The 26,431-nt window shown below is 40.1% G+C and overlaps 3 pseudogenes; all 3 read left to right on the forward strand.

Moving 5' to 3' along the window:
* Positions 1–7,431: 7,431 nt before the first annotated feature.
* On the forward strand, positions 7,432–7,617 carry LOC129250917 (U2 spliceosomal RNA; annotated as a pseudogene).
* Positions 7,618–7,861: 244 nt separating this feature from the next.
* Positions 7,862–8,047, forward strand: LOC129250877 (U2 spliceosomal RNA; annotated as a pseudogene).
* Positions 8,048–8,785: 738 nt separating this feature from the next.
* Positions 8,786–8,924, forward strand: LOC129250981 (U2 spliceosomal RNA; annotated as a pseudogene).
* The last annotated feature ends 17,507 nt before the right edge of the window (positions 8,925–26,431 follow it).

A 26,431-nucleotide genomic window follows, 5' to 3' on the forward strand; every position in this document is an offset into this window, starting at 1 on the left:
CTTCAGTCTTTTTACCGGTACTTACCTGATTCGCACCAGGTTTAACCGTTGTCAAAGACTTACTCGGTACCAGAGATCCGTCTGAGTCTACTGAGAGATTGTCCGCCATCTCCAGATCCTCCGCAACTTGTTCAGTTGCTTCAGATCGTTTCGACGACAGTATATCGCTCACACTCACTCGGCTCTCCATTGACATAGCCAGTGTGCCATGTTTCACCACTAGTAGTGCGCTTCCTCCGGAACCCTGGGTGTCAGTTCCAGTCATAGGAAGGTGTGGGGTTCGGGCCTACTCATCCGATGCCCGAGCCGTCGATTGCTCGACGGGATGATTTCCCGAAAGTGGGTTACCTCGTGCAGAGAGATCCATGGTTAGCCGCCACATTGTCGGTACGGTACTCTCCACATAGTACTTGGGTGGTCACCAATTCCGCCGTTCCGCGGATGAGTGGATACCCAATTCCTATATGGAGTTGCCCTCTTAGTTCGTGGTAAGTTAATCTCCATAGCATGGGGTTAACTCACCACTTAAGCCTCATCCCCACGTCAAGGAGACCGACATGACAAGGTGGCTGGGGAGTTTCGAGACGTAGAAGTTGAACAGCAAGGGGAAAGGACACTACCCTGAGGAACACCTTGCTTAATCTTCCTCTATTTAGATGTATGATCACTAAACATCGCTGACGAGTGTCGACCGCTCAGATAGTTGGCGGACCACCTCTTCAGCCCTGGCGGGAGTGTCGACTGATAAATGCCATCTAGTAGCGTGGAATGGCTGACTGTATCGAAAGCTTTCTTCAGGTCCAACGCTACTAGGACAGTCTTCTCGCAGGGGTGGTTTTGGTTAAGCCCGCGTTTTATCCGGGCGTTTATGACGGTGAGTGCAGTGGTGGTGCTATGCACACGACGGAAACCATGCTGATGTAGGGCTGGGGCCAGGTGTTTCGTGAAGAGTGGGAGTAGGAGGGCTTCAAGTGTCTTCACTGCTGGGGAAAGAAGAGTTATCGGGCGATAACATTCCCCTTGGTTGGCGGGTTTCCCAGGTTTAAGTAGTGAGACCACTCTCCCTGCTTTCCACTTGTCAGGGACGATGAGAGTGGCCAGGGACAGATTGAAAACCCTTGTGAGAAACCCTGCTCCCAAGGGTCCCAGGTGCTTCAGCATCAGCGTGTTCAGTCCGTCGGGGCCAATGGCTTTTGATGATTTTGATTTTTTTATGGCCTTCTGAACCTCATCGCTGGAGAAAGCAAGTGGCACACTGTCGTTTCAGTTTGTGCAGCCGTTTGGTGACACGTCGCTTGGCTCTGTCGGCCGGAGGATGCAGTGTAGACAGTCGGCTAAAATAGCTCGCGCACCACTTCGAGCCCGACGAAGTACATCCGTTGAAGGTGATTGCGGTGGACCAGAGCTTACTCACACCAGCGGTGAAATTACAGGCCTTCAGGTGCTCAACCTATTTGGTCAGCTTGTGTTGGTTTACCAGTTGCCGGATCTCCAAATTGAGATCCCTTATGCGGGCATCCCCGGGATCGACCTGGCGGAAGTGGTCACGCTCGTTCGCCAGAGCGGCTGCTTCGGCTGGGAAATTGGGACGGATGTCCTTGAGCCTTCCAGCGGGAATGAAGCGACCCGCAGCAGTTGTGAGCACCTTGCGGAATGCGCGTCCGCCTGCGCGCACATCAGTGGGTATGGGAATTAGCTTTATTAAAGTAAATATGGGATCGGTGATTCGCGGAAACGAAGTCGGCAGGTCTCTCAATCGAGACGATAATGGGTAAGTGGTCTGATGCAAGTGATAGCATAAGTCGTCAGGTTATGCTATTTATCAGACCAGCCCTAGCAATTGTTATGTTGTTATTGAATGTCGAATCGTTTATCTGCATTGCCAGAAGCTGTCTTGAATCCCAAAGATCGTGATGCGCATTAAAGTCAACTACGACTAATCGGTTTTCACCTCTGAAGACCGCACCTATGTCAGGGTGATATCCTGCCGGGCAGCAGGTGACAGGGAGTATGTAGATATTATAGATTTCGAGCTCGGCATCGCCTGAACGCACTGCTATACCTTGACATTCTAAGGAGCTGTCTGTGCGGTCGATGCCTTCATCGATGAGACGATGCTGCACTGTGTGGTGAACTATGAACGCTAGGCCACCACCATTGTCTCGCTCGCAATCGCGTCTGTGCACGTTGTAGCCATCCCTGGTAATTAGGGAGGACCTAGCGTGCAGTCTGGTTTCCTAGACCGCAGCTATTGGGATACTGTGTTGGCTCATAAAGTCAACTATCTCGTCGACCTTACTCGTGAGACCGTTGCAGTTACGTTAAAGAAGCTTAAAGCTTCTTGATAAGGTGGTAGTAGCACGGGGGGTGAGGGACGCGTGGGGTTGCCTACGTTGGGCCTGCTGTGCATTCCGCTGTAGTTGCTGCGGGTGCAGAGCTCTGCAGCAGGGGCAACGTAGTCAGTTGTCTACTCACGTTTGGTGCGCTGGACGGAGCATCTCTGAAAGTGACACCATTGCAAGAAATGCATTTGACTGATGACAGGTTCGGAGGTATTCTGGTCTGACACGCGGAGCAGAGCTGCTGGTTTGACCCCGCACTGGGGTTGGAGCTGGAGGGAAGAGGATCGGGTGTGTTTGAGGAGTTATGTTGCTCCGATAGGCTCCTTTCAGAGAAGGAATGGGTCGTCGTGGCGGTTGAAGGTTCCGGGCTATCAGGAGGGATAGTAGCCGTTAAGGCAACAGACGCCTGTTGGCGGGAGCAACACGTGGCCACATATCATGTTTATGGCATACGCAGCAATAGAATACTTCTGGCCCAGGGTTGGATTCAATACCAGCACTGAGGAGAAGTATTTGGAGCAAAATTGCGGCGAGGAGTTGCTCCTGTGACGTAAGGGGTGGGATGATAGATAGGGCTAGTTTACTGGGGCGGCAGCCCTTGGTCGGGAAAAATGCGAGTCATTCCGGTAACTTAGAACCGGCTGCCATAGGAATGTCTTTATCTTCGTCTTCGGTTTTACTTCTACCAGAGAACGTTTATGTATAGAGTATTTTCAATGACACGAACGCATGGAATTTCGAAGGGTACTGTTTACCGCACGTTTGTGGTCCACCAGAGACATATTTTTCACCAAAAGTTAACAAAAATATACTCAACTGGGCAAATTGAACAGCACTTAAGTAAAATTCATTTGTAAGTAAGAAGAAAGAATGTTAATGCTGTAGACTAGCTACAGGCACTTTATCACAAAAAACAAATATGTTAAGTTCAATAGTGACTTAGAAAGAGGAAATAATACAATGTGAATTCATATATGATACATATGCGTACACTTGGCACAGCAATAATACTACGTTTGGCAAAAAATGCCCAAGGAATACATCGCACATTCATAATCACAGCATTGCGCCAAATTTATGAATTATGAAGTGTTAAAAAAATTTCTATTAAAAAAAGGTGTTTTTCATTTATTAATTTAAATTGTTTGTACTTATATAAGTAAAACCTGGGTTTTTAAGATGAAATCCATTGGTTTTCACAAACATATAAAGTAAAAATAATCTAAAATATTCGAAACTAATTTCAAAATATCAAATGCACCCACAAATTATTCAATGATTGTGCCGAAGCATACTCTATAACCAAATTAAAAGATGTTCTTCAAACTATTATGGAAATGTTAAATTATAATACAATATATAATAACAATAAACTCGTAACGGTACAATCTATAACTACGAAATTTTGAGAGATTATGCGTGTGACAATAATTATCAATTTTCATTAAAAAATCGAAAATTATGGCAGTTTTACGGCAAGGATCGATATGTAGGTATGTACTCAGTCTTGCCATAAATTCTGTAACAAACTTTTCAATGCATGGTTGATTGGTTTGTTAGAGTGGTGATTCATCCAGAATCCAACTAGCGCTTCCGCACCATTTTGTTGCCACATCCTCGTTACCAACTTGTTTAGCAGTTATTTACAGCAAGACTATATCCAGTCTGTGCGGTTTAGGAACCTTATTAGGCTGTTGACATCTATGCCAGACAGTTGCTTGACACTCTCAAACAGCGGATTGCCCAGGGTTAACATTCTGTCCTCCCATAGGGCAGGACTTTCACAGAGGAAATGGAAGATTGTTTCCTTTTTCTGCGATTGTTTACAACTATGACAGTATGTGTTGAGAGGGATGCCCATTTTGGCGGCTTGTTCTCCCATAGACCAGAAGCGAGTTATGACTGCCGTGAGTCTACAGGCGTTCCGTCGTTTCATGTTCATCAATGTCGACGATTACTTGAGGTTTTAGGTGGGCCATAACGTCTTGCTGATTTTGCTGATTTTCGTCTGGTCTCTCAATCTACAATCTGCGATTCGAAGGTATTTTAGGGAAATTGCATTCTTGACAGCATCTAATGGTGTGAATACCGGTACTGCAAGAACGTTATTCATGGCAGATCCTCCTCTTGCCAGTTCATCGGCTTTTTCGTTATCTTCTATGTTCCGGTGTCCCGGGACCCAAATTAAGTTTACTTTATGGTTTTCACTCAAGGTGGTGAGGCTATTCCTACTTTTCTCCACCAATTTAGAGGTCGTTGTAGTCGAGTCCAGTGCCTGGATTGCAGCTTGGCTATCCGAAAGAATAGCGATATTGCCCTTAAAAGAGAAATCCGTGATTAGTAGCCTACAAGCTTCCTCAATTGCCAGTACTTCCGCCTGGAAGACACTGCTGGCCCTAATACCAGACGCACAGATATTTCAATTCCAAGTCTATGAGAATATATAACAGCTCCAACACCACAATCCAGGTTGAAGTTGGAAGACCCCATCTTTTTCCAAGCATACGTTTACAGGCATATAAAGCAATTTCTGCTTTCCTTACCCGTTCTTCGACGTTAAATTTCCAGCTAAGTACTATGCACTGGGTGAAAGTGAAAGAGTTTGTCCGCTGATATATGGTAGGGTAAAAGTTGGTACCTTGTATCTGGTGGTAAAAAGCATAAGTTCTGTTTTACGCGGGTTTAAACTTAGGCCACATCCTGTATCCCAAGAGTTAAGCTCGCCTAACGCCCTTTGGACGATCCCACTGATCGTATTGGGACACAGTCCTGACACCATTAGCACCACATCATCAGCGTACGCCACCACTTGTATCCCACCTCTATTAAGTTTTATTAAGATTTTGCTGATCACACATAGCCAGAGAAGTGGAGATAATACTCCCCCCTGTGGACCTTCTTGGTTATGTTGATATTACCCATATTAGCTTTGATCATCCTTGTTTCTAGCATACAGATGACCCAGTTACTAATGCAACTGTCCACCTCTAGGTCTATCAACGCCCGTTGGATGGCATCTGTTAATCCAAGAATGTCGCCATGGTATAATGTTTGCTCTCTAGATAGCCCTCTCTTGTTGGGACTACCTCGTGAAGCGCTGTCTCCATAGATTTGACTCTAAGGTATGCGTGGTGCGCAGTCGATATACCAGAGCCCTCCAAAGAGCTTCTGAGGTGTGTATCCAAAAGTCTTTCAAAAGTTTTTAACAGCAAAGACGAAAGACGTATTGGCCTGAAGTCCTTCGCTGATTCATATCCCCTCCTACCTACTTTTGGTATGACGACGAGCTTAACTAGTTTCCAACTATCTGGAATATGGCCTAAGTTTAAACACGCTTTAAAAATTTCCTCTAGCCATGGTAGGATACAGTCGAAGGTATCCTGTAACATCTTTGGAATGATCCTATCTGGCCCCGGAGATTTAAAAGGTAAAAAAGGTTTGATTGCCTGTGCAACTTTCTCCTTGATAATTATTTCACTTGCAAGATGCTTATATTGGCTCCGCCTAATATTTCCGCTCCCACTTTCGTGAGCGCTGCAACCCGGAAAATGCGTGTTTAGCAGAAGTTATAGCGATTCTTCTGCCGTAGCAGTGCAAGCACCATCAGGTTTCTTTAGCCAAGAAGCCATTGCATGGTCTTTGGAAAGAACACGGCTGAGCCTAGCAGAATGCATATATCGAAAACAAATTCGTGGAAAAAAGTTCTGTTATTTTTTCTTTTGTTCGTATGCATTGTCTATTCATAAATTATTCTCAGTTTCATCGCAAATTTTGCTCCGTTCGCCGTTCGAGAAATAATTCGCAGAAATCTCCTTAGAAAGCAGAAAATCATGTCCAGGCAAATGAATGTACATGAAAGGCCTTCCGTCGCTAACTGGTCATATTTTGACAACGCGCTTGAAGAAAATTTGACTCGACATATGCAAGCAGCTTCTTCGGTGGCACGCGGTCAACGGCCATTAAAATATTATTTTCACAGATGAGAAAATTTTCACTGTTGAGCAAGTTTTTAATAAGCAAAACAAAAAAATCTATGCTAAAGCTACTAAAAAAACAAAATATTTTGTTTCAAGGGTTCAGCGTGGCCACTAACTATCAAGCTTCCGTAATGCTTCGGTGGTATTTCGTAAAGGCGTTACATCTCTTCATCTCTGCGAAAACGGGGTTAAGACCGGGGCGAAAGTGTACCAGGAAAATTTCTTAGAAGGAGTGGTGAAGTAGTTGAGTAGTACTCTCCTCCATGGAGAGTGTTGGACCTTTCAGCAAGATTCCGCTCCAGCCCATAAGGCAAAAACCACCCAGCAATGGCTAAAAATAGTATCCCTGGGTTCATAGTCGGAGAAGATTGGTCGTCTGGAAGTCCAGATCTGAATCCATTGCACTACAGTTTGTGGTCAAAATCAAACAATCTTTGGTTCGAGCAGCGACTTAAATATCCACGGAAACCGTGCGTGCTGTAAGAGCTGAATAACCTAATCGTTTGAAGGCTTGGGTAAAAGCAAATGGTGACCATTTCGAAAGGAAATCGAAAATTTTATTGTTTAATATTTGCATGAGTAAATAAATCTAACTTCATTGAAAAAGTATTATAACTTCATATCTATAACGGACTTAACTTGTAACAGAACTTATGGCAGGATTACATATATGGGTAAGGCTTTCTCAAGTGGGCCACAAAATTACCAAAGTGAATATTTTGCGATGAAATTCAGCCAGGACTGAGTTCTATCATCCAGAAGCACACTCAGAAAATTTTGTTGTAAAATTCTAAATAGTTTTTGAAGTGAAAACTTCTTTAAAATCGTTGGGAGTGATTTGAGGAAAAGTGAAACGAAAAAGCGACCCTCTTGGCTACGAAGCGTTATATTATATGTTGATATAAACGTAGCGACGAACTAAATAAAAATAACTTTTATTTTTTCTTGTGATTCGAACCAAGGATTTTGGATCGGAAGCTCACATTGCTAGTCGCTCGGCTACCGCGCCATGCTGTCATCGCTGGCCTAAAGTTATTTAATTACGAAGCGTTATATTATATGTTGATATAAATAATTTTTGTGAGCGTGTAATTCTCAAAAGGTTTATTAGAAAATCTATTGAAGTAGGTAGTGTGGTATCTGTTCGTATCAGCTTAACATCTGATAGATCCTCCGTCGGAGGACAACAAATGTTAAACTGATTTTTGGAAATGGGCGGAGTATTTTAAGGGCTTGCTCCACCTCTGCCACGGGTTGACCCGGTATTACAGTACCGCCGGGATTTCGGCCTTGAATAAATACAAGAAGAAATATACTAATACATTTAGCTTTGGTGGGAAGAGCCATAAATTTTTATATGAATACATGTAGACGAAAATGGAATTTGTTTTTTTTTTTTGAAATTTGCATTGTAGGACATTTCTGATTATTTATTGAAAACAGTTTTTTGGTTTAGATACTGAAAGTCAGTTTAAGTGAATCGGTATAAATATTTCGTACATTAATTTTTGTGAGCGTGTAATTCTCAAAAGGTTTATTAGAAAATCTATTGAAGTAGGTAGTGTGGTATCTGTTCTTATCAGCTTAACATCTGATAGATCCTCCGTCGGAGGACAACAAATGTTAAACTGATTTTTGGAAATGGGCGGAGTGTTTTAAGGGCTTGCTCCACCTCTGCCACGGGTTGACCCGGTATTACAGTACCGCCGGGATTTCGGCCTTGAATAAATACAAGAAGAAATATACTAATACATTTAGCTTTGGTGGGAGAGCCATAAATTTTTATATGAATACATGTAGACGAAAATGGAATATTTTTTTGAAGTGAAATTTGCATTGTAGGACATTTCTGATTATTTATTGAAAACATTTTTTTTTTTATTAAAATTGATTATAGAAGAAAATTGAATTTTTTCCAAGGTGAATTCATACACTAAGCTAAGTAAAACGTTTCGTAATTCAATTTTGTGTTGACAACCAAATGTACACGGCGGAAGAAAAAAATAACAAATCAGCTGTGTTATTGCTACCACCTTCAAAAGATTCGCCTTGATTTTTCATATAAAAATTATACATATCATCACTTGTGACAACTGTACCCAGTCGGTTGACAGTGTGTGAATCATCTTTACATTCTGCAAGAATACCCCAACCTGCGCAGCGCACAGTAAAATCGACACAAAGCTGAGCGCAGAGCACAATCGTACAAACACACTAACGTACATACATACATATATACGCTCGAATACATTTTCTTACTGTGCTCAGCCAAGGCTGGTAGTCATGCACTGTGGCGATATGAACGCACAAATGCACATACACAGGCACGAACATGAAATCAAACAGCTCGCCGTGTTTAAGTGAATCGGTATAAATATTTCGTACATTAATTTTTGTGAGCGTGTAATTCTCAAAAGGTTTATTAGAAAATGTAATGACAAGGTAGTTTGTTGGTTGTGTATGGTTATCGCTTCTCGGCCTTATGGCTAAGATCAAAGTGTTAAACTAATTTTTGGAAATGGGCGGAGTGCTTTAGGGGCTTTCTCCACCTCTGCCACGGGTTGGCCCGGTATTGCAGTACCGCCGGGATTTCGGCCTTGAATAAATACAAGAAGAAATATACAAATACATTTAGCTTTGGTGGGAAGAGACATAAATTTTTATATGAATACAAGTAGACGAAAATGGAAGAAATTTGTAAGTCTGTTTCTTCGGTCCGTTTGGGTATTTTTTTTTGACAACATCGAAACCAAAGCATTTGTATCATATTTTATCTATCATAAGCCACTCGTATCATTTGTTGAAATTGAAAACATTGAGGATGAATAATAATAAAATGAAGAAAATAAAATATGAACTTTATAGCAATATTATAATGAACCCATAATTATCCCGCTCCTAATGCTGCTTTCGTCTCATTCTCTCTCAGTTTGTTTTACGGAAGGTTTCACTTCTATCGCGTCTAACCGTTAGACATGTATTTTTTTTTTTTTATTAACTATCGAAGTTTTTTGCAGCGCTTGAATAATTATCACATTTCTCGTAAGGTAAGTATCCGATTACAACGATTTTTCAACTGCAGACTGATAAAGGATGATATTTTCCAAAAACGTTATTTTTGTTCCGAAACTTGATGTTTTGTTGTTGTAAGTAATTTTTTTTAATAAGCAATTCAAAATTTAACTAATTTCTGCGCCTCTGGGATGAACATTTTTTAAGGATATTAACGTAATAAACATCTGTGCATTTATGTATGGAAAAAAATGTGTGCAATTCGAAAAGGATTAATTACAATTCATTTTTTTGTGCCAGAATGCGCGCTTCGACTTACGCTTACGCGCGAGTTAAATTTTTAATTGTTTATTAAAAAAATTATTTACAACAACAAAACATCAAGTTTCGGAACAAAAATAACGTTTTTGGAAAATATCATCCTTTATCAGTCTGCAGTTGAAAAATCGTTGTAATCGGATACTTACCTTACTTAATTAAGATATATCCTGACGTATGGGATTATCCAATTAACGAAATATAGTAAGTAATATAGCCGTGAAGCCGAGTTAAAAATTTGCTTTGAAACCATATTGCTGTTTTTTTTTTTTTGCTGTAGTGTATCTATGTTTACATATACATATGTACATTTTTATGTACGTCCGGCGCAGAACTTGTTTGGCTGCGTCGCGCTTTGTCTTCTCAGCGGGCACAAATAAAAAAATGTATTGTCGGAAATACATATACATAGACGTATTTGGATTGTTGAAATATTTCAGCATCTGTAACCCTCATTTTAGACTTAATTTCATCGAAAATTTAAAAGCTATGAAAAAAACCGAATATCAAAGATTCAGCGTAGTCTAACCCACAAAGGAACAAATTTTTATCGAAACTCATCCATTTTTGCCCACCGTTTATATTGAGTGTTTACTCTTTGCGTTTACGAGCAAAGCCATCATTGGTCGCCTTGATTACTCGACGCGATGATATGCGTATCTTTATGGAAAAAGGATACGGATAGTCTATCTGAGTAGAAATGGTCTATCTGAGAAAATAAGTTTTGTTCGAGATTGTGAGTCAATGTTATTACTTACTCAATGGTTCAAGTCTATTAATGTAACAAAGGTTATATGGTCTCTAAATAAAGACCGCATACCGTACGAGTGATGTAAGTATTAACTTTATGGATCAGTAAAGTCCGACTCAAAATGCAGAATGAAGGCAAGTGTATAATAAGAGTTAGCAATGATTTAATTCAAATGTCTGTGAAACAGAAATTTCGAGTAAAAGATTACCTTCAGATCAGATATTTCCAAAATAAAGTATGAGGTAGAAGTTAATTGCTTAGATTTGGAAAATCGCATATGAAAACACTTAGTACAGGGTGGCTGACGAAAGCCGCTACCAAAAAAAAATTTAATAACTTTTTTTCTTTTTAAGTTATCTGCTCTATTTTTGTTTTCATTTGCAGATTGATCTTTAAAATTTATTAAAATGGATAACTGGGACACGCAAACAAGAATTTGGATAGTCCGCCGCTATCACGCACTGGAGTCCGTAGTTTTGGTACAGAGAGAGTACAGGCGGATGTTTGGCGGCGATCCCCCGAGCAGATGGACCATAATGAGACTGGTGAATAATTTTGCTGAGCAAGGAACAGTCGCAAGAAGGCCTTATCATCGAAACCCACCAGTTCGACGGAGGAAACGATCGCTGCTGTAGCTGCAGCTATACAAAGCAATCCAAGGGTTTCAACAAGAAGCTTATCTGCTCAACTTGGTGTCAGCCGACAGTCTTTGCAAACAATAATGCACAAAGATTTAGACTTAATATATTTCCCTACAAAATTTAAATGGTTAACAAACTGAATGCAGCAGACTTGCCGATTCGCTTGGAATTTTGCCAGAAGATCCTGAAAATGGTGGAAGAAGACCAAAACATGTTAAACTGCCTTTTCATGTCTGATGAGGCCCATTTCGATTTAAACGGCAATGTGAACAAACAAAATTGTCGAATATGGAGTACTTCTAACCCACAGATAATCCACGAGACGGAATTGCATCCTCTTCGCGTGACAGTGTGGTGGGCGGTTTCTTCACGCTGTATTGTCGGGCCTTATTTTTTTGAAGAAAATGGTCACACCGTTACGGTTACTGGAGACCGTTATTTGAAAATGCTGAAAGAATTTTTCTATCCAGAACTACGCCGAAAGAGAATTCCTTTCAACTCTGTGTGGTTTCATCAAGATGGGGCAACGTCTCATATAGCCCAGATTGTTATGACAGAGTTGCGACGAAAATTTCCCAATAAACTGATTTCAAGAAACTCCGAATTTCGTTGGCCCCCCAGGTCGCCTGACCTTACTGCACCTGACTTTTTCTTGTGGGGTTTATGTGAACAAGAAGTTTATAAAACAAAGCCAACAAATTTGGATGAACTAAAACAATCCATTCGGGCAACAATTGCGGCTATTCCTGTCGCAACTCTCAAAGCAGCAATGAACAACTTTTTACTAAGATGCCGCACTTGTGTCAACGAGCATGGGGGGCATTTAAATTCAATTATTTTTAAAACTAGTTAAGCTACATTTAATAAAATTTAATGACCTTCAACTTGAAAAAAAAAAATGAATTCCATACACTAAAAAAAAAGTTATTTGAGTTTCTTAATGTAGCAAAATTCATCAGCCACCCTGTATTTAATTAAAGACGATTTTTCCTACACCACGTCATTATTGAGGTCTGAATGGAGCACGTAGAAATCAGAGATACTAGAATTAGTGTTATAAATTTAAAAAGTATGAGGAGCAAAGGACCCAAAATATTATCCTAAGGAACATCGGAAGTGGCCATAAAGAATGGGAAGAAGCGTCATCCAAGACAACTACACATTTACGATAGGAAATTACAACTCTATCCATTTTAATAAAGTAGACTAACTAAACAGGTCGGAAACTAAACTTGAGTGATTGACATTATCAAAAGCCTTCGGGAAGTTTTCGTAGAAATTATCGAAAAGAAAAATTCGAAATCGAAACCGAAAGATTGTTGACTGTTGATCTACCCGCCATGAACTCATGCTCATTCATACATATACCTTAGTAAATAAATTATATGTGCACAACTTAAAGACATTAAATTATTAAAATTAAAGCAGTTATAAGCAGTTTTTTTAGATTCCATTTATACTTAAAACAAAATTTAAAAAAATTTTCTTAATTGAGAATATTTAAATGTATTTTTATATAGTTCTGTCGTTAAATATTATTATATATTCTTTTGAAATTTTAAAGCATGCACTTGGGCAGACAAATGACAACATTAAGCAAAACAGTCTTATCAACTAGTGCCTCTCGTAATGTAAAATAATTATAATTATATGAAAATATAATTATATGAATATAATAATTATGTAAATATAATTATATTTCTAATAAATAACAACTCTTGAGCTTTCTTGAAGATTTCTGAGTTTACCTTATATTGTAGATTGTTATTGGTTACTACTGCATGTTGGCTCCGCGAGTCTTCATCGGGTGAGTTGGCAATCCACTTCCAAGCTGAAAACATCAAGTTGATTGAACGCTTAGGCTCATTAAGTTGAGTTTAAGTTTTCTCCAACTGATAGGTGATGACATCGGTGATAGCGTTGTTTATCCTAGCAGTTTCATCTTTTAGGCCATTTAAAATTTTCGCATAGCGCGTCAAGTCGTCGATCATATTGACTAGTTGAATAGGACATATGCTTGTGCGATCACACAGTGACATATTCTACGAATTAGATTAGACATGTTTAACTTAACCTTAAATTCACTTCCATATCTATCATACACATTCGTTTGACAATTACTTGGAAAATTATATTTTTAAGTCAGTAAAATCCAAAATAAATAAAGTAGATTTTTCAACTAATTATAGTTATTCGGAAATTTTTGAAATGTGCATGCCGAAATCTCTATCAATAATCTGGTGTGTCTTATTCTACAGTAGCAATCTAATTTAGTAAACTTCTTCTTCTTAATTGGCGCTATAACCGCTTATGCGATTTTGGCCGAGTTTAACAAAGCGCGCCAGTCGTTTCTTTCTCATGCTAACCGGCGCCAGTTGGACACTCCAAGTGAAGCCAAGTCCTTCTCCACCTGATCTTTCCAACGCAGTGGAGGCCGCCCTCTTCCTCTGCTACCACCAGCTGGTACCGCATCGAATACTTTCAAAGCCGGAGCGTTTGTATCCATTCGGACGACATGACCCAGCCAACGTAGCCGCTGGATCTTTATTCGCTGCGCTATGTCTATGTCGTCGTAAAGCTCATACAGCTCATCGTTCCATCGTCTGCGATATTCGCTGTTGCCAACGTGCAAAGGTCCAAAAATCTTACGCAGAATCTTTCTCTCGAACACTCCAAGCGTCGCTTCATCGGATGTTGTCATCGTCCAAGCTTCTGCGCCATACGTTAGGACGGGCATGATGAGAGTCTTGTAGAGTGTTAATTTTGTTCGTCGAGAGAGGACTTTACTGCTCAATTGCCTACTTAGTCCAAAGTAGCACTTGTTGGCAAGAGAGATTCTACGTTGGATTTCAAGGCTGACATTGTTATCGGTGCTAATGCTGGTTCTTAAATAGACGAAGTCTTTTACAACCTCGAAATTATAACTGTCTACAGTGACGTGGGTGCCGATACGCGAGTGCGCCGACTGTTTGTTTGAAGACAGGAGGTAGTTCGTTTTGTCCTCGTTCACCACCAGATCCATTCGCTTTGCCTCTTTATCCAGTTTGTAGAAGGCAGAACTAACAGCGCGGTTGTTAAGGCCGATGATGTCAATATCATCGGCATACGCCCTCAATTGTACGCTCTTATAAAAAATTGTGCCTGAGCGATTAAGTTCTGCGGCTCGTACGATGCTCTCCAACATCAGGTTAAAGAAGTCACACGACAGCGAGTCACCCTGTCTGAAACCTCGTTTGGTATCAAACGGCTCGGAGAGGTCCTTCCCAATTCTGACGGCGCTGCTGGTGTTGAGCAACGTCATCTTACATAGCCGTATTAGTTTTGCGGGGATACCAAATTCAGACATAGCGGCATACAGGTAACTCCTTTCCGTACTGTCGAATGCAGCTTTGAAGTCGACGAAAAGTTGGTGTGTGTCGATTCTCCTTTCATGGGTCTTTTCCAAGATTTGGCATATTGTGAATATTTGGTCGATGGTAGACTTTCCAGGTCTGAAGCCACACTGATAAGGTCCAATCAGTTGGCTGACGGTGGGCTTCAGCCTTTCACACAATACGCTCGCTAGAACCTTATAGGCGATATTTAGAAGACTAATCCCACGGTAATTGGCACAAATTGCAGGATCGCCCTTCTTATGGATTGGGCAGAGCACACTTAAATTCCAATCGGCAGGCATGCTTTCATCCGACCATATATAGCATAGAAGCTGATGCATGCACCTTACCAGCTCCTCGCCGCCATGTTTGAATAGCTCACCCGGCAGTCCGTCGGCGCCCGCGGCTTTGTTGTTCTTTAGCCGCATTATCGCTATTCTCACCTCGTCATGATCGGGTAGCGGAACGACAATTCCGTCGTTAACGATTGGGGTATCGGGATCTTCACTTTCTCGGTGACATGCGCAGCTGTCACTGTTTAATAGGTTCGAGAAGTGTTCCCTCCATAATTTAAAATTGCTCTGTACGTCAATCACCAGTTCGCCGTCTTTGTTCTTACAGGAAAACGCCCCGGTCTTAAAACCTTCTGTAAGCCGCCGAACTTTCTGGTAGAATTTTCGGGCGTTGTTCTTGTTGGCCAGCATCTCAAGCTCTTCGCACTTACGTATTTCGGCCTCTCGTTTCTTCTTTCGGATAATACGTCTCTCTTCCTTTTTCAGCTCTCTGTAGCGATCCCACATGGCTCGCGTTGCGCCCGATCGCAGCGTGGCTCTATAGGCAGCATCTTTTCTTTCGGCGGCAGCATGACATTCCTCGTCGTACCAATTGTTTTTTCGGGCTCGCCGGAATCCGATTTCTTCTTCGGCGGCGGTACGTAGAGAACGAGAAATGTTGCTCCATTGTTCGTGGATGCCGGTTTGTTGGGCAGTACTCTCTGAGAGCAGGAGTGAGATTCGAGTGGCGAATCTTCTGGCTGTCTGTTGTGATTGCAGCTTTTCGATGTCGAACATTCTTTGCGTAGGTAGATGCACGTTTTTTGCTGCACAGAGGCGTGTGCGCAGTTTGGCTGCAACAAGGTAGTGATCCGAGTCAATGTTGGGTCCTCGGATCGTACGTACATCTAATACACTAGAAGCGTGTCTTCCATCTATCACAACATGATCGATCTGGTTTCGTGTTTTTCGATCAGGAGACAGCCAGGTGGCTTGGTGAATCTTCTTATGCTGGAATTTGGTGCTGCAGACTACCATGTTTCGGGTCCCGGCGAAATCGATCAGCCTCTGTCCGTTACCGGATATTTCGTTGTGCAGGCTGAATTTTCCGACTGTGGGACCAAAAATTCCCTCCTTGCCCACCCTGGCGTTGAAGTCGCCAAACACGATTTTTATGTCGTGGCGGGGGCAGCGCTCATAGGAACGTTCCAGGCGCTCATAGAAAGAATCTTTGGTCGCATCGTCCTTCTCTTCCGTCGGGGCGTGGGCGCAAATTAGCGCCTGTTTTATTCAATTTAATGTAATTAATTAGACTTTTTTTAGTTTTCATGCGTATTTTTTGCATTTGAATATTGCATTTGTATGCTTATCATTCGTTTGTGCTTTTTTGCATATCTAGGGGGACTAACTTTCCTCGAACCTATGGGGGATCGTGTGTATCCATTTTGGAAACAACATAACCAATTGTCATATTTGGCGATATGATAATTGCGAGGTGGCGATCAAGTTTTATTATAAAGGGTGGTTAAGTTTTAAGGGCCGGTGTTGATTTTGAATAAAATACAATTTTTTTTTAAATTATTATCATTTTTCTTTACTATGATAATACTGGTATGGCTCAATTACATATAGAACAAAATATTGACCAAATGGCCGCAGCGGCCTCGGCGGCACACCTCCGTCCGATGATCCAAATTTTCGATCTCGCTGAGGTATAATTGAGGTTCTATGCCGTTAATGTCCCGAATTGTCTTATCCTTTAGCTCTTGAATTGTTGCTGGCTTATCGACGTACACCTTTTCTTTCAAATAACCCCAAAGAAAGCAGTCCAAAGGTGTCAAATCACATGATCTTGGCAGCCAATTGGCATCGCCGCGACGGGAAATTATTCGGCCATAACATTTTTCGCGCAAAAAAGCCATTGTTTCGTTAGCTGTGTGACAAGTGGCACCGTCCTGTTGAAACCACATATCGTCCACAAGCATGCACTGGTGTTTTCACATCTCCTACAGATCCGGTTTGCTCAAACCTTTGCACAATTTTTGCGATTGTTCGCACTTTTGGAATTGACCGAAAAAATCACGAAGTGCGCGATATGCATTTTGATTTGAACGCCCGTTTTCATAATAAGCCTGAATAACTTTAACGCATTACTCGATTGTGTATCTTTCCATGGTTCAAATTGAGGTAGTCTGAAATTGAAAAATGTCAAATGAAATGAAGAAAAAAACTTGACGTTTAGGTGTGGTTCACATGCAAATTAGAGAGCAACATCAACTTAGCCGTTGACCTCGCTCCGTTGCGTTGGCAATTGATATACATACGTATGTCTCTCCCTAATTTATTTAATGTAATTTAGTACAAGTGGGGCTATAAATTTGAGTTCGTTGAACGTATGTCTATCCCTAATTTATTTAATGTAATTTAGTACAAGTGGGGCTAGAAATCCGCGTTCGTTGTCCATGAATAAAGCTCGCGGTACTGTGAAATAGTGCAGTGCAATTGTTAATTTTCTTCGCAAATGTATAGAAGATTTATTTTTATAGGAAAGGTCTTTGCGAAATTTATCAATTTAAAAAAAAAAAAAAAAAAAAAAAAAAAAAAAAAACTCAAATTGTTCTGCCGTTCTGTTTTAAAAATATCAAAGTGTGAGAATCTCTGATTATGATAGAGTGAACCTACTTCGCATTAGTGGCGGGGTTTCCCTCGAGGTTTTCGAGCTTTCCGCTTCTCGCGTTTAAGGGAATTCCCTAATTGACTAAAAATTTTTTCCAAAAACAAACGCAGAGAGTAAAAAAAATGTTCAGCTTTTTTTAAGGTCAATAAGTTTAGTTTGTTTGTTTGTTGGAAAATTCCAGATCAAATGTAGATATGTAAACATCGTACTGCTTGAACGTTTTTTACGAATCGTTTTTAATTTTTTTTCCAAATTGGTTTTGTTTGTAAATGAAATGGCATTGCTGTGGTGATCTCATCTAATTATAAGAGTGACTTCAAGATATACTAAGGGAAAACCTTGTTATAATCTGAATTTAAGTAAATAAAGCAACATAAACATACCGTGAGTGTGTGGATATAAGGTTGATCGGCCTCAACCCAAAGTGCAGTGTGCTGAATGCCAAAAGTTCTTTCACCTTGACTGTGTGGTTTACTTTAGGCAGATGTAGATTTTTGTTATCTTCTAATAAACAGGATTTTTAGAAGGCCTGCTCTGCTGATAAACACTCATCTATTGGATCTCAAACTTTATCTGTCCCTCCGTCCTAAGTTAATAATGAAGAATGTGAAAGTTCAAATGTGTATAAATAAGTAACAGATTACATTCCTTGTTGATGTTAAAGAAACAGAAACGATTAGAACAGAAAATGGTCGCATACGCTCTGTTATACCAGTATATGTTCTACATGAAGAAAATAAACAACTATTACAAAAATCATATCATCTCATTGCAGAAATTTGCTCTTTTCACTCTAAGCTTCAATCGAAAGACGCCGCTCTCTCTACACTTACTCTTGAGGTAAAATATCTAAATCTGTTACTAAATCTGTCAATATTCTCGCATGCATAATCCTGCTGTCGCCAAAGAAACGGAAGCAAAGTTGGCGTCAAAGTGCGCTACTACAACTGCACCTGCAAAAGTAACATTTGCTTCTGTTGCTGCTTCGATGTTATGTTCATCTCAGGCTTCCCAGTGGGAAACGGTAACCAGAAATGGAAGGAAGAAATTAAACAAGCCCATTGTGATTGGTTACAATAATAATAATGAGCTACAAGTTGCCCCAATATTCAAATGGCTACACCTATCGCCATGTGCGCCCAGTGTTAGTGAAGCTGATATCCTGACTTATGTGTCGAGACAGGCGAAAATTGAAGCGAAGCTGTTGGTGTGCTATATACTCATTAACAAAGATACTGAATTACAATAAATACATTCAGAAAGATTAGTTTTAAATTGCGTGTATCAGAACATTTTTTTTGAAAGGTGCTCGTCGCTAACATATAGCATAAGTGCGTACAAATCTAACCCTTTAATTTTTTTAACAAAAATGATGCACAATCGCCCTTAAAAATGGTGAAAAAAATTACTATCAAAATGTTTCTGGGCTGAGAACTAAATCTTTTTTTTTTTTTTTTTTTAACTTTTTATTTGTTTATTGAATCTGCCTTTTCAAAGGCCTCACAATAAGTATACAAATCTTAGAACTAAAAAGAAAAATTTTATTTTATCTCATTTTCTACAATAAATAATTATCAAATGGCCCTCTACTCATCGGGGTGGTAGGTCATTTCTTCGAAGCCTGGTCGTATGTTGCGTACTCAGGAGTTGACGTGCGAACGAGTTCGGGTGATCTTGCAATTTCAACTGATAGTTTTCACGAACTTTTTTGAATACTTCCTTCACCATCGGTACATCTAGGTCCCTATGGATGTTGTCGTTTCTTATATACCACGGCGCTCCAGTTATGGTTCTTAAAATTTTCGACTGTGCTCTCTGTATAAGATCGATACTGGAACTGCTGGCCGTTCCCCACAATTGGATTCCATAAGTCCAAATTGGTTTCAAAATTGCCTTGTACAAGAGGACTTTACAGTCAAGGCTCAATCTTGATTGCTCATTAATTAGCCAGTGAAGGTTTGAAGCTTTGATTCTCATATTAAGCCGCTTTGCCTCGATGTGGCGTCTCCATGTTAAACGCCTATCTAGGTGAACGCCAAGGTATGTGACGTGATCAGACTGTGGTATGCGTACGTTGTTAAGGGTAACCGAGGGACAGTCTCCTCTTCTAAGCGAAAATGTGACATGTTTACTTTTTATTTCGTTCACTTTTATTCTCCATTTTTTCAGCCACTTTTCTAAAAGACTGAGATATTTATTTAGCTCTCTAGATGCCAGAGACGGATCATTTTGAAAACTAAGCACAGCGGTGTCGTCAGCGAATGTAGATATAGTCAAACTATCGTACTCGGGCAGATCAGAAGTATAAATTAAATACAAAATTGGGCCTAGTACACTGCCTTGAGGGACACCAGCTTCAATTTCATATTCATGAGGCACATAATCGTTGCATTTTACTCTGAATTGTCTGTTTGTTAAGTACGATTCCAGAACTTTGTGTGTAATAGGTGGCAAACAGCGTTTTATTTTATGTATGAGACTCTCATGCCAAACTTTGTCAAATGCCTGTGCCACATCTATAAAAATTGCTGAACAGTATTTTTTAAGTTCAAAACATTTTCTTATTTCCGCAGTTAACCGATTTACTTGCTCGATTGTCCCATGTTGTTCTCGAAAACCAAACTGATGTGGAGGGATTATATTACGTTCGTTTAAAAACGGCATCATTTTGTTTCTCAAAACTTTTTCAAATAATTTTGACAAACACGGCAACAAACTGATTGGTCGATAGGACGATGGCACATTTAAGTCTTTGCCCGGCTTAGGAATCATTATTATTAAAGACGTTTTCCAGCTCTTTGGAAAAATGCCTACCTCGATGATTGCATTAAATATTACAGACAGCACAATTATAGCGAGTTGCGGAAGATTTTTTATCATTAATGGTGTTATTGCGTCATAACCTGGCGCCTTTTTCACCTTAAGATTCTTGTTAATAACTGCCTGAATATCTTCAGGAGCTATGTTGATTGGTTCTGGGTTGAACGATGCGTTGCCACTACTTTCTTCTAGTATTTGTTCATTTGCAGAAGAATTTGGTTGGAAAACATTACTCAGATGATCGGCGAATATCGACGCTTTATCTTCAGCGCTACGAGCCCATGTACCGTCAGGTTTTTTTAGGGGGCTTTGTACTTCTACTGGCGTCTTAATGGTCTTAGCTGCTTTCCATATAGAAAAATGTGTGTGCTTTGTATTGGATAAGCTCTCAATATAGTTTTTGTTTTTACGATCTTCGTCCAAGTGAAGTGCACTTCGCAGTTTTCTATTTGCAGCAGACAGCCTTTGCTTAGCACCAGGGGATCTGTTTTGTTGCCATTCTCTTCTTAACTAAATCTAGCTAACTTTTAGTGTTTAATTAACACATGGATTATGATATCTTTGTTCTCCTTGAGACATGGTTAAATGACAACTTTTTTATACCTTTCTACATTTATACCATGTATAAATGATGATTTGATGTGAAGAAAACAGATCTATATAGCTGAGGTGAGTTTTAATAGCAGTTCAGCGGAAGTACTGCTCATAATTTGTATCACTGATGAATGATACACTCCTAGATCAGCTATGTGTTTTCGCGAATGGTGTTTCAAAAATTTTGATTTGCCCGTCATATATTCCCCCGTGAAATATTGATACACTGTATAAAGCACATATGGATAATGTTCTAGCTACAGCATCTAATAATGACAACTTTTGTATTCTGGATGACTTCAATATTAGTCTACCACCATGTTCCACTTATCCTTCATATATATTAGAATTATGTGAATTTTATGACCTTTATTCTGATGATGAGACTATTGAATTTTGTTTCAGAAAACTTGATTTTGATATTATTCATTTACCAGTTGACATTTTACATTGGGATTCCTTATTTTCTGGAGTTGAAGTTACTAGTTATTATGATATTTTTAAGCTTAAACATATTTGTAAAAAAATAAACCTGTGATAAAAAAGACTAGTTAAAAATTTGAGAAACAAATATTTCACAATGCTTAAGCTAAAAATTATATCACTTATAAAAATAAATATTTGCATTTTTCTAGTGAACTTAAGTCTTTGATTAGGAATTTAAAACGAAATTATATTCTTAAGTTCGAATCGGACATAAACTAAAATTATAGCTCCCTCTGACGATATGTTAAATCCACGAAATCATGCTGTTGTCTACTATAATTAAACTCAAGCATATTCTTCTATAGATGCAGCGTATCTTTTTGCAGATTTCTTCCGTATTTGATTCGTGAATTACTCAATTCTCCACCTGAATTCCTCAATCAATATTGGTTTTTTAACCGTAATGCTTTCTGATGTTGAAGATGGTATTCGGTAACTCAGAACATCAACAAAATCTGATGTAGATGGGCTATTTTCGTATATTTTTAAAAACGGCTCTGCAATTTCCTATCCGCTTTTAGTACTGTTCAAAAAAACCCTTGAACGGGGAGAGTTCGCAGGTGCTTGGAAAGTAACAACTATTCATCCAGTATTCAAAAGTGGTAATAAGAATAATATTGCCAATTATAATCTCCAAATTTTCCACGGTTTCAAAATTATTTGAACATACTCAGAGCTAAAATTTATTTTACAGTTAGTCGGCACAGTTGTTCAAATTTTTCTCCATGTATTTCACACAATCTGTCATAACAATAACAATAGGTATATACTATTTTTACCTACAATTTAAAGAAGAATAACTTCGTGTAAGAACGCCCAGTGGAGTTCGTTACTTAATAATGAACATCATATCTATAATATAAAAATGAATCGCAAAATATGTTGGTAAGCGCATAACTCAACAACGCCAATCTTAGGGCGCCTTTGATGGCTCCCCTCAGGCTAAAAAGCCCATTATATAATATTTAGAGCTCTGGAAAGGGGGTAGATAGTGAAAGAGGGAAGGAGAAAAGTATCAGAGAAAGATATAGGAAAGAATAGAGACAGAGATAAAGATAGTTAGTCCTGTGAGAATTTTCCAGATTCTTTGGCAAATCTGTAAATATCCTTCAGTTTTAGAGAATGAATATTACTCATTCTCATGACATCGGAACCCAAAACTCGTAGCCGTGCTCTAACAAAGGCAGGATACTTACAGAGAAAGTGCTCAGTGCTATCCGCCTCCTCCAAGCATGACAGGCACATTGGGTCCTCAATGATTCGAATGGTGGTCATATGCTGACCACATGGGTTGTGTCCTGTAATGATACAGGCCATCAACCGAACGTCTTTCCTTCCAAGTTTTAGTAGAAAGTTTGACAGTTTTCTGTTCGGACTTGTCACAAAACACTTTGCATTTCTGCAGCGTTCTAGACCGGACCATCGCTCTTTATGTAGACTGCCTACATAATCACTGCTCCAATTCATGATTCCTGCGGAACAGACCCTATTCCTTCCTATGTTTCGTTGTGCAGGCTGAATTTTCCGACTGTGGGCCCAAAAAATTCCTTTGCCCACTCTGGCGTTGAAGTCCCCAAGCATGATTTTTATGTCGTGGCGGAAGCAGCGCTCATAAGAACGTTCTAGGCACTCATAGAAGGAATCTTTGATGACATCGTCCTTCCTTTCCATCGGAGCGTGGGCGCAAATGTATGAGACGTTAAAAAATTTCGTTTCGATCCGGATTATATCTTAATTTGTTAAGCCAATGAATATAATATTATAGATATAGATAATATTGCGAGACGCTCTTCCACGTGAGTGAACGACAGTACTTGGCCACGAAATCTCTCTACCACAATAAATCCAACACCGAATTTTGCCTCCTTTATTTGGCAGCTGTAGTAGATGTCGCAAGACCCAATGCCTTGCCCCGTCCATTGCATCTCTTAAACTTACTCTCACGAGGACATCAACCAGCCGGGCAGAGGCACCTTTCTCATTAAGGGATCGGACATTACAGGTGCATGCCCTCAAGTCATCGTCCTCAGTTTGTTTGCAGTGGTCGTTATCAGAATAAGCAGTTCTTAAGCCCGGAAGTTGTGAGCTGCTTGGACCGTATGCAGAAGGATTGTCCTGGCCACTCCTAAGTCTATGGCAATCAGTAACTTTCCGGATTTCCGTCGACTTCTACACACGTTGCCATACCTCTCCTGTGCGTTCGAAGTTGGAATATGCCGTCTTTATTTGGAGACCATGCTATGCTTGTCATATTAGTAGGCTTAAACGTGACCAGAAAGATTTTGTGTGTTATGCTTTGCGTTCTTTGAATTTCACGGATCCAATTTTACTGTATAAAAGTTGGTGATTGCTCATTAATCGAAAAACACTGGATATTAGAAGGAATATTCTCTCCCTCACTTTCGATTTCGATTTGATAAGTGGAATGTTTGGCTCCCCATCGCTACTCGAGAGAAATCAATTTCAATATTCCTCAGCGAAGCTCTCGAAATCATGATATTTTCTGTTTAGCGATGGTTAGATCTAATTATACTTCCAATGCTCCGATTTCTAGAGCTTTGAGATTATTTAATATGCTTTCACTTCATATTGGGCTAAATTTTTCTTCCACAAACTACTACTTCAAAATGATACCATATGAATTATTTAACTTGTTTCTAAGTATTTTCTAAAGAAAACTCAGCCTACACAACAAAACATCCGGCAACGAACAGAGGCTGATCGATTTCGCCGGCGCTCCAAACATGGTAGTCTGCAGCACCAGATTCCAGCATAAGAAAAACAGCAAGCAACGTAGCTGCCTCCTGATCGGAGCACGTGAAACCAGATCGATCATGTTGTGATAGATGGAAGACACGCTTCCAGTGTTGTAGATGTACGTACGATTCGAGGACCCAACATCGACTCGGATCATTACTTTGTTGCAGCCAAACTACGTACATCCCTCTGTTGAGCAAAAAACCTACATCTAACTACGCAAAGAGTGTTCGACATTCAAAAGCTGCAATCACAACAGACAGCCAGAAGATTCGCCACCCGACCCTCACTCCTGCTCTCAGAGAGTACTGCTCAAAAACCCGACATGCACGAGCAATAGAGCAACATTTCTCGTTCCCTATTTACCGCCGCCGAAGAAGAAATCGGATTCCGGCGAGCCCGAAAAAACAGTTGGTCCGATGAGGAATGCCATGCCGCCGCAGAAAGAAAAGATACTGCCTATAGAGCCAGGCTGCGATCGGGCGCAACACGAGCCATGTGGGATCACTACCGCGAGCTAAAAAAGAAAGAGAGACGTACTAACCGAAAGAAGAAACGAAATACGTGAGTGCGAAGAGCTTGAGATGCTGGCGAATAGGAATAACGCCCGAAAATTCTACCAGAAAGTTCGGCGGCTTACAGAAGGTTTTAAGAACGGGGCGTTTTATTGTGAGAACAAACACGGGGATCTGATGACTGACATCCAGAGCATACTTAAATTATGGAGGGAACACTTCTTGACCTCATAAATAGTGGCAGCTGCGCGTTTCACAGAGAATGTGAGGATACCGATACCCAAATCGTTGACGACGGAATTGTCGTTCCGCTGCCCGCCATGACGAGGTGAGAATAGCGATAACGCGGCTAAAGAACAACAAAGCCGCGGGCCCCGACATTCTGCCGGGTGAGCTATTCAGCCATGGCGGCGAGGAGCTGATAGGGTGCATGCATCAGCTTCTATGCTATATATGGTCGGATGAAAGCATGAGTGCCGATTGGAATTTAAGTGTGCTCTGCCCAATCCAAAAGAAGGGTGATCCTACAATCTGTGTCAATTACCGCCTATAAAGTTCTACCGAGTGTATTGTTTGAAAGGCTGAAGCCCACCGTTAACTATCTGATTGGACCTTATCAGTGTGGCTTTAAACCTGGAAAGTCTAACATCAACCAAATATTCACAATACGCCAAATCTTGGAAAATCCCATGAAAGGAGAATCGGCACACACCATCTTCGATTTCAAAGTTGCATTCGACAAGGTATCAGACAGGGTGACTCGCTGTCGTGTGACTTCTTTAACCTGATGTTGGGAAAGATCGCATGAGCCGCAGAACTTAATAGCTCAGGCACAATATTTTATAAGGGCGTACAGTTGTTGGCGTATGCCGTTGATATTAACATCATCGGCCTTAAAAACCGCACTGTTAGTTCTGCCTTCTCCAAACTGGATAAAGAGGCAACGCGAATGGGTCTGGTGGTGAACGAGGATAAACGAAATACCTCCTGTTATCGAACAAGCCATGGATACAAATGCTCCGGCTCTGAAAGTATTCGAAGCAGTACAAGCTGTTGGTAGCAGAGGAAGGGGAAGGCCTCCTCTGCTTTGGAAAGATCAGGTGGAGAAGGACTTGGCTTCACTTGGTGTGTCCAACTGTCGTCGGTCAGCACGAAAAAGAAACGACTGGCGCGCTTTGTTGAACTCGGCGAAAATCGCGTAAGCGGTTATCGCGCCAATTAAGAAGAAGAAGTATTTTTTTAAATAAGTTTATTGTAAACTTTAAGAATTGTTACATTGTCTATAATAAAACGTAATAAATAAATTATAATATAGGTTTAACTTATTTGACTTGATTTGTTAAGCATTAGTCTGTTTTGCGTAGTCTGTAAGAAATATTTTTAGATTTTTATATGAATAAATAAATGAATACCATATATAATTCATAAGCACTTATTTGAATTTCTTTTCCGCAGTGATTTCCCATTCCGATTTTCCCCGAATCTATTGCCTTCAGTACATACTTCACCGCACCATGTACTCAATTCACACCCGGCGATTGTGACACATGGTCCCAAACCGGACTGCAGTCAAGAACCAGCAACGAATCATCGATATTCAAGGTGAGTTAAATTTTTTAAGTCAAATTAAATGGTGCAAGATTTTTAGTATACATTTTTAGTATTTTTTAAAGTAAAAAAAATTAAAATTAATTTTTAAATTTGCTTTTAAAATTAGAGCTTCCGAAGAACTAAATAATATTTATGAATTGTATTATATTTTAATACAGTTTTAGTAATAGAAATAGCAACAAATAACATTGTTAAACATTTACTATATGGTTGGTTGATTTCAGATATGGTTTTCCCCATAATATCTCAGAATATCATACAAAAAAGGTACTGTTACTTTGAAG

The sequence above is a fragment of the Anastrepha obliqua genome, chromosome 6, assembly GCF_027943255.1.
Source record: "Anastrepha obliqua isolate idAnaObli1 chromosome 6, idAnaObli1_1.0, whole genome shotgun sequence".
NCBI lineage: Eukaryota > Metazoa > Arthropoda > Insecta > Diptera > Tephritidae > Anastrepha > Anastrepha obliqua.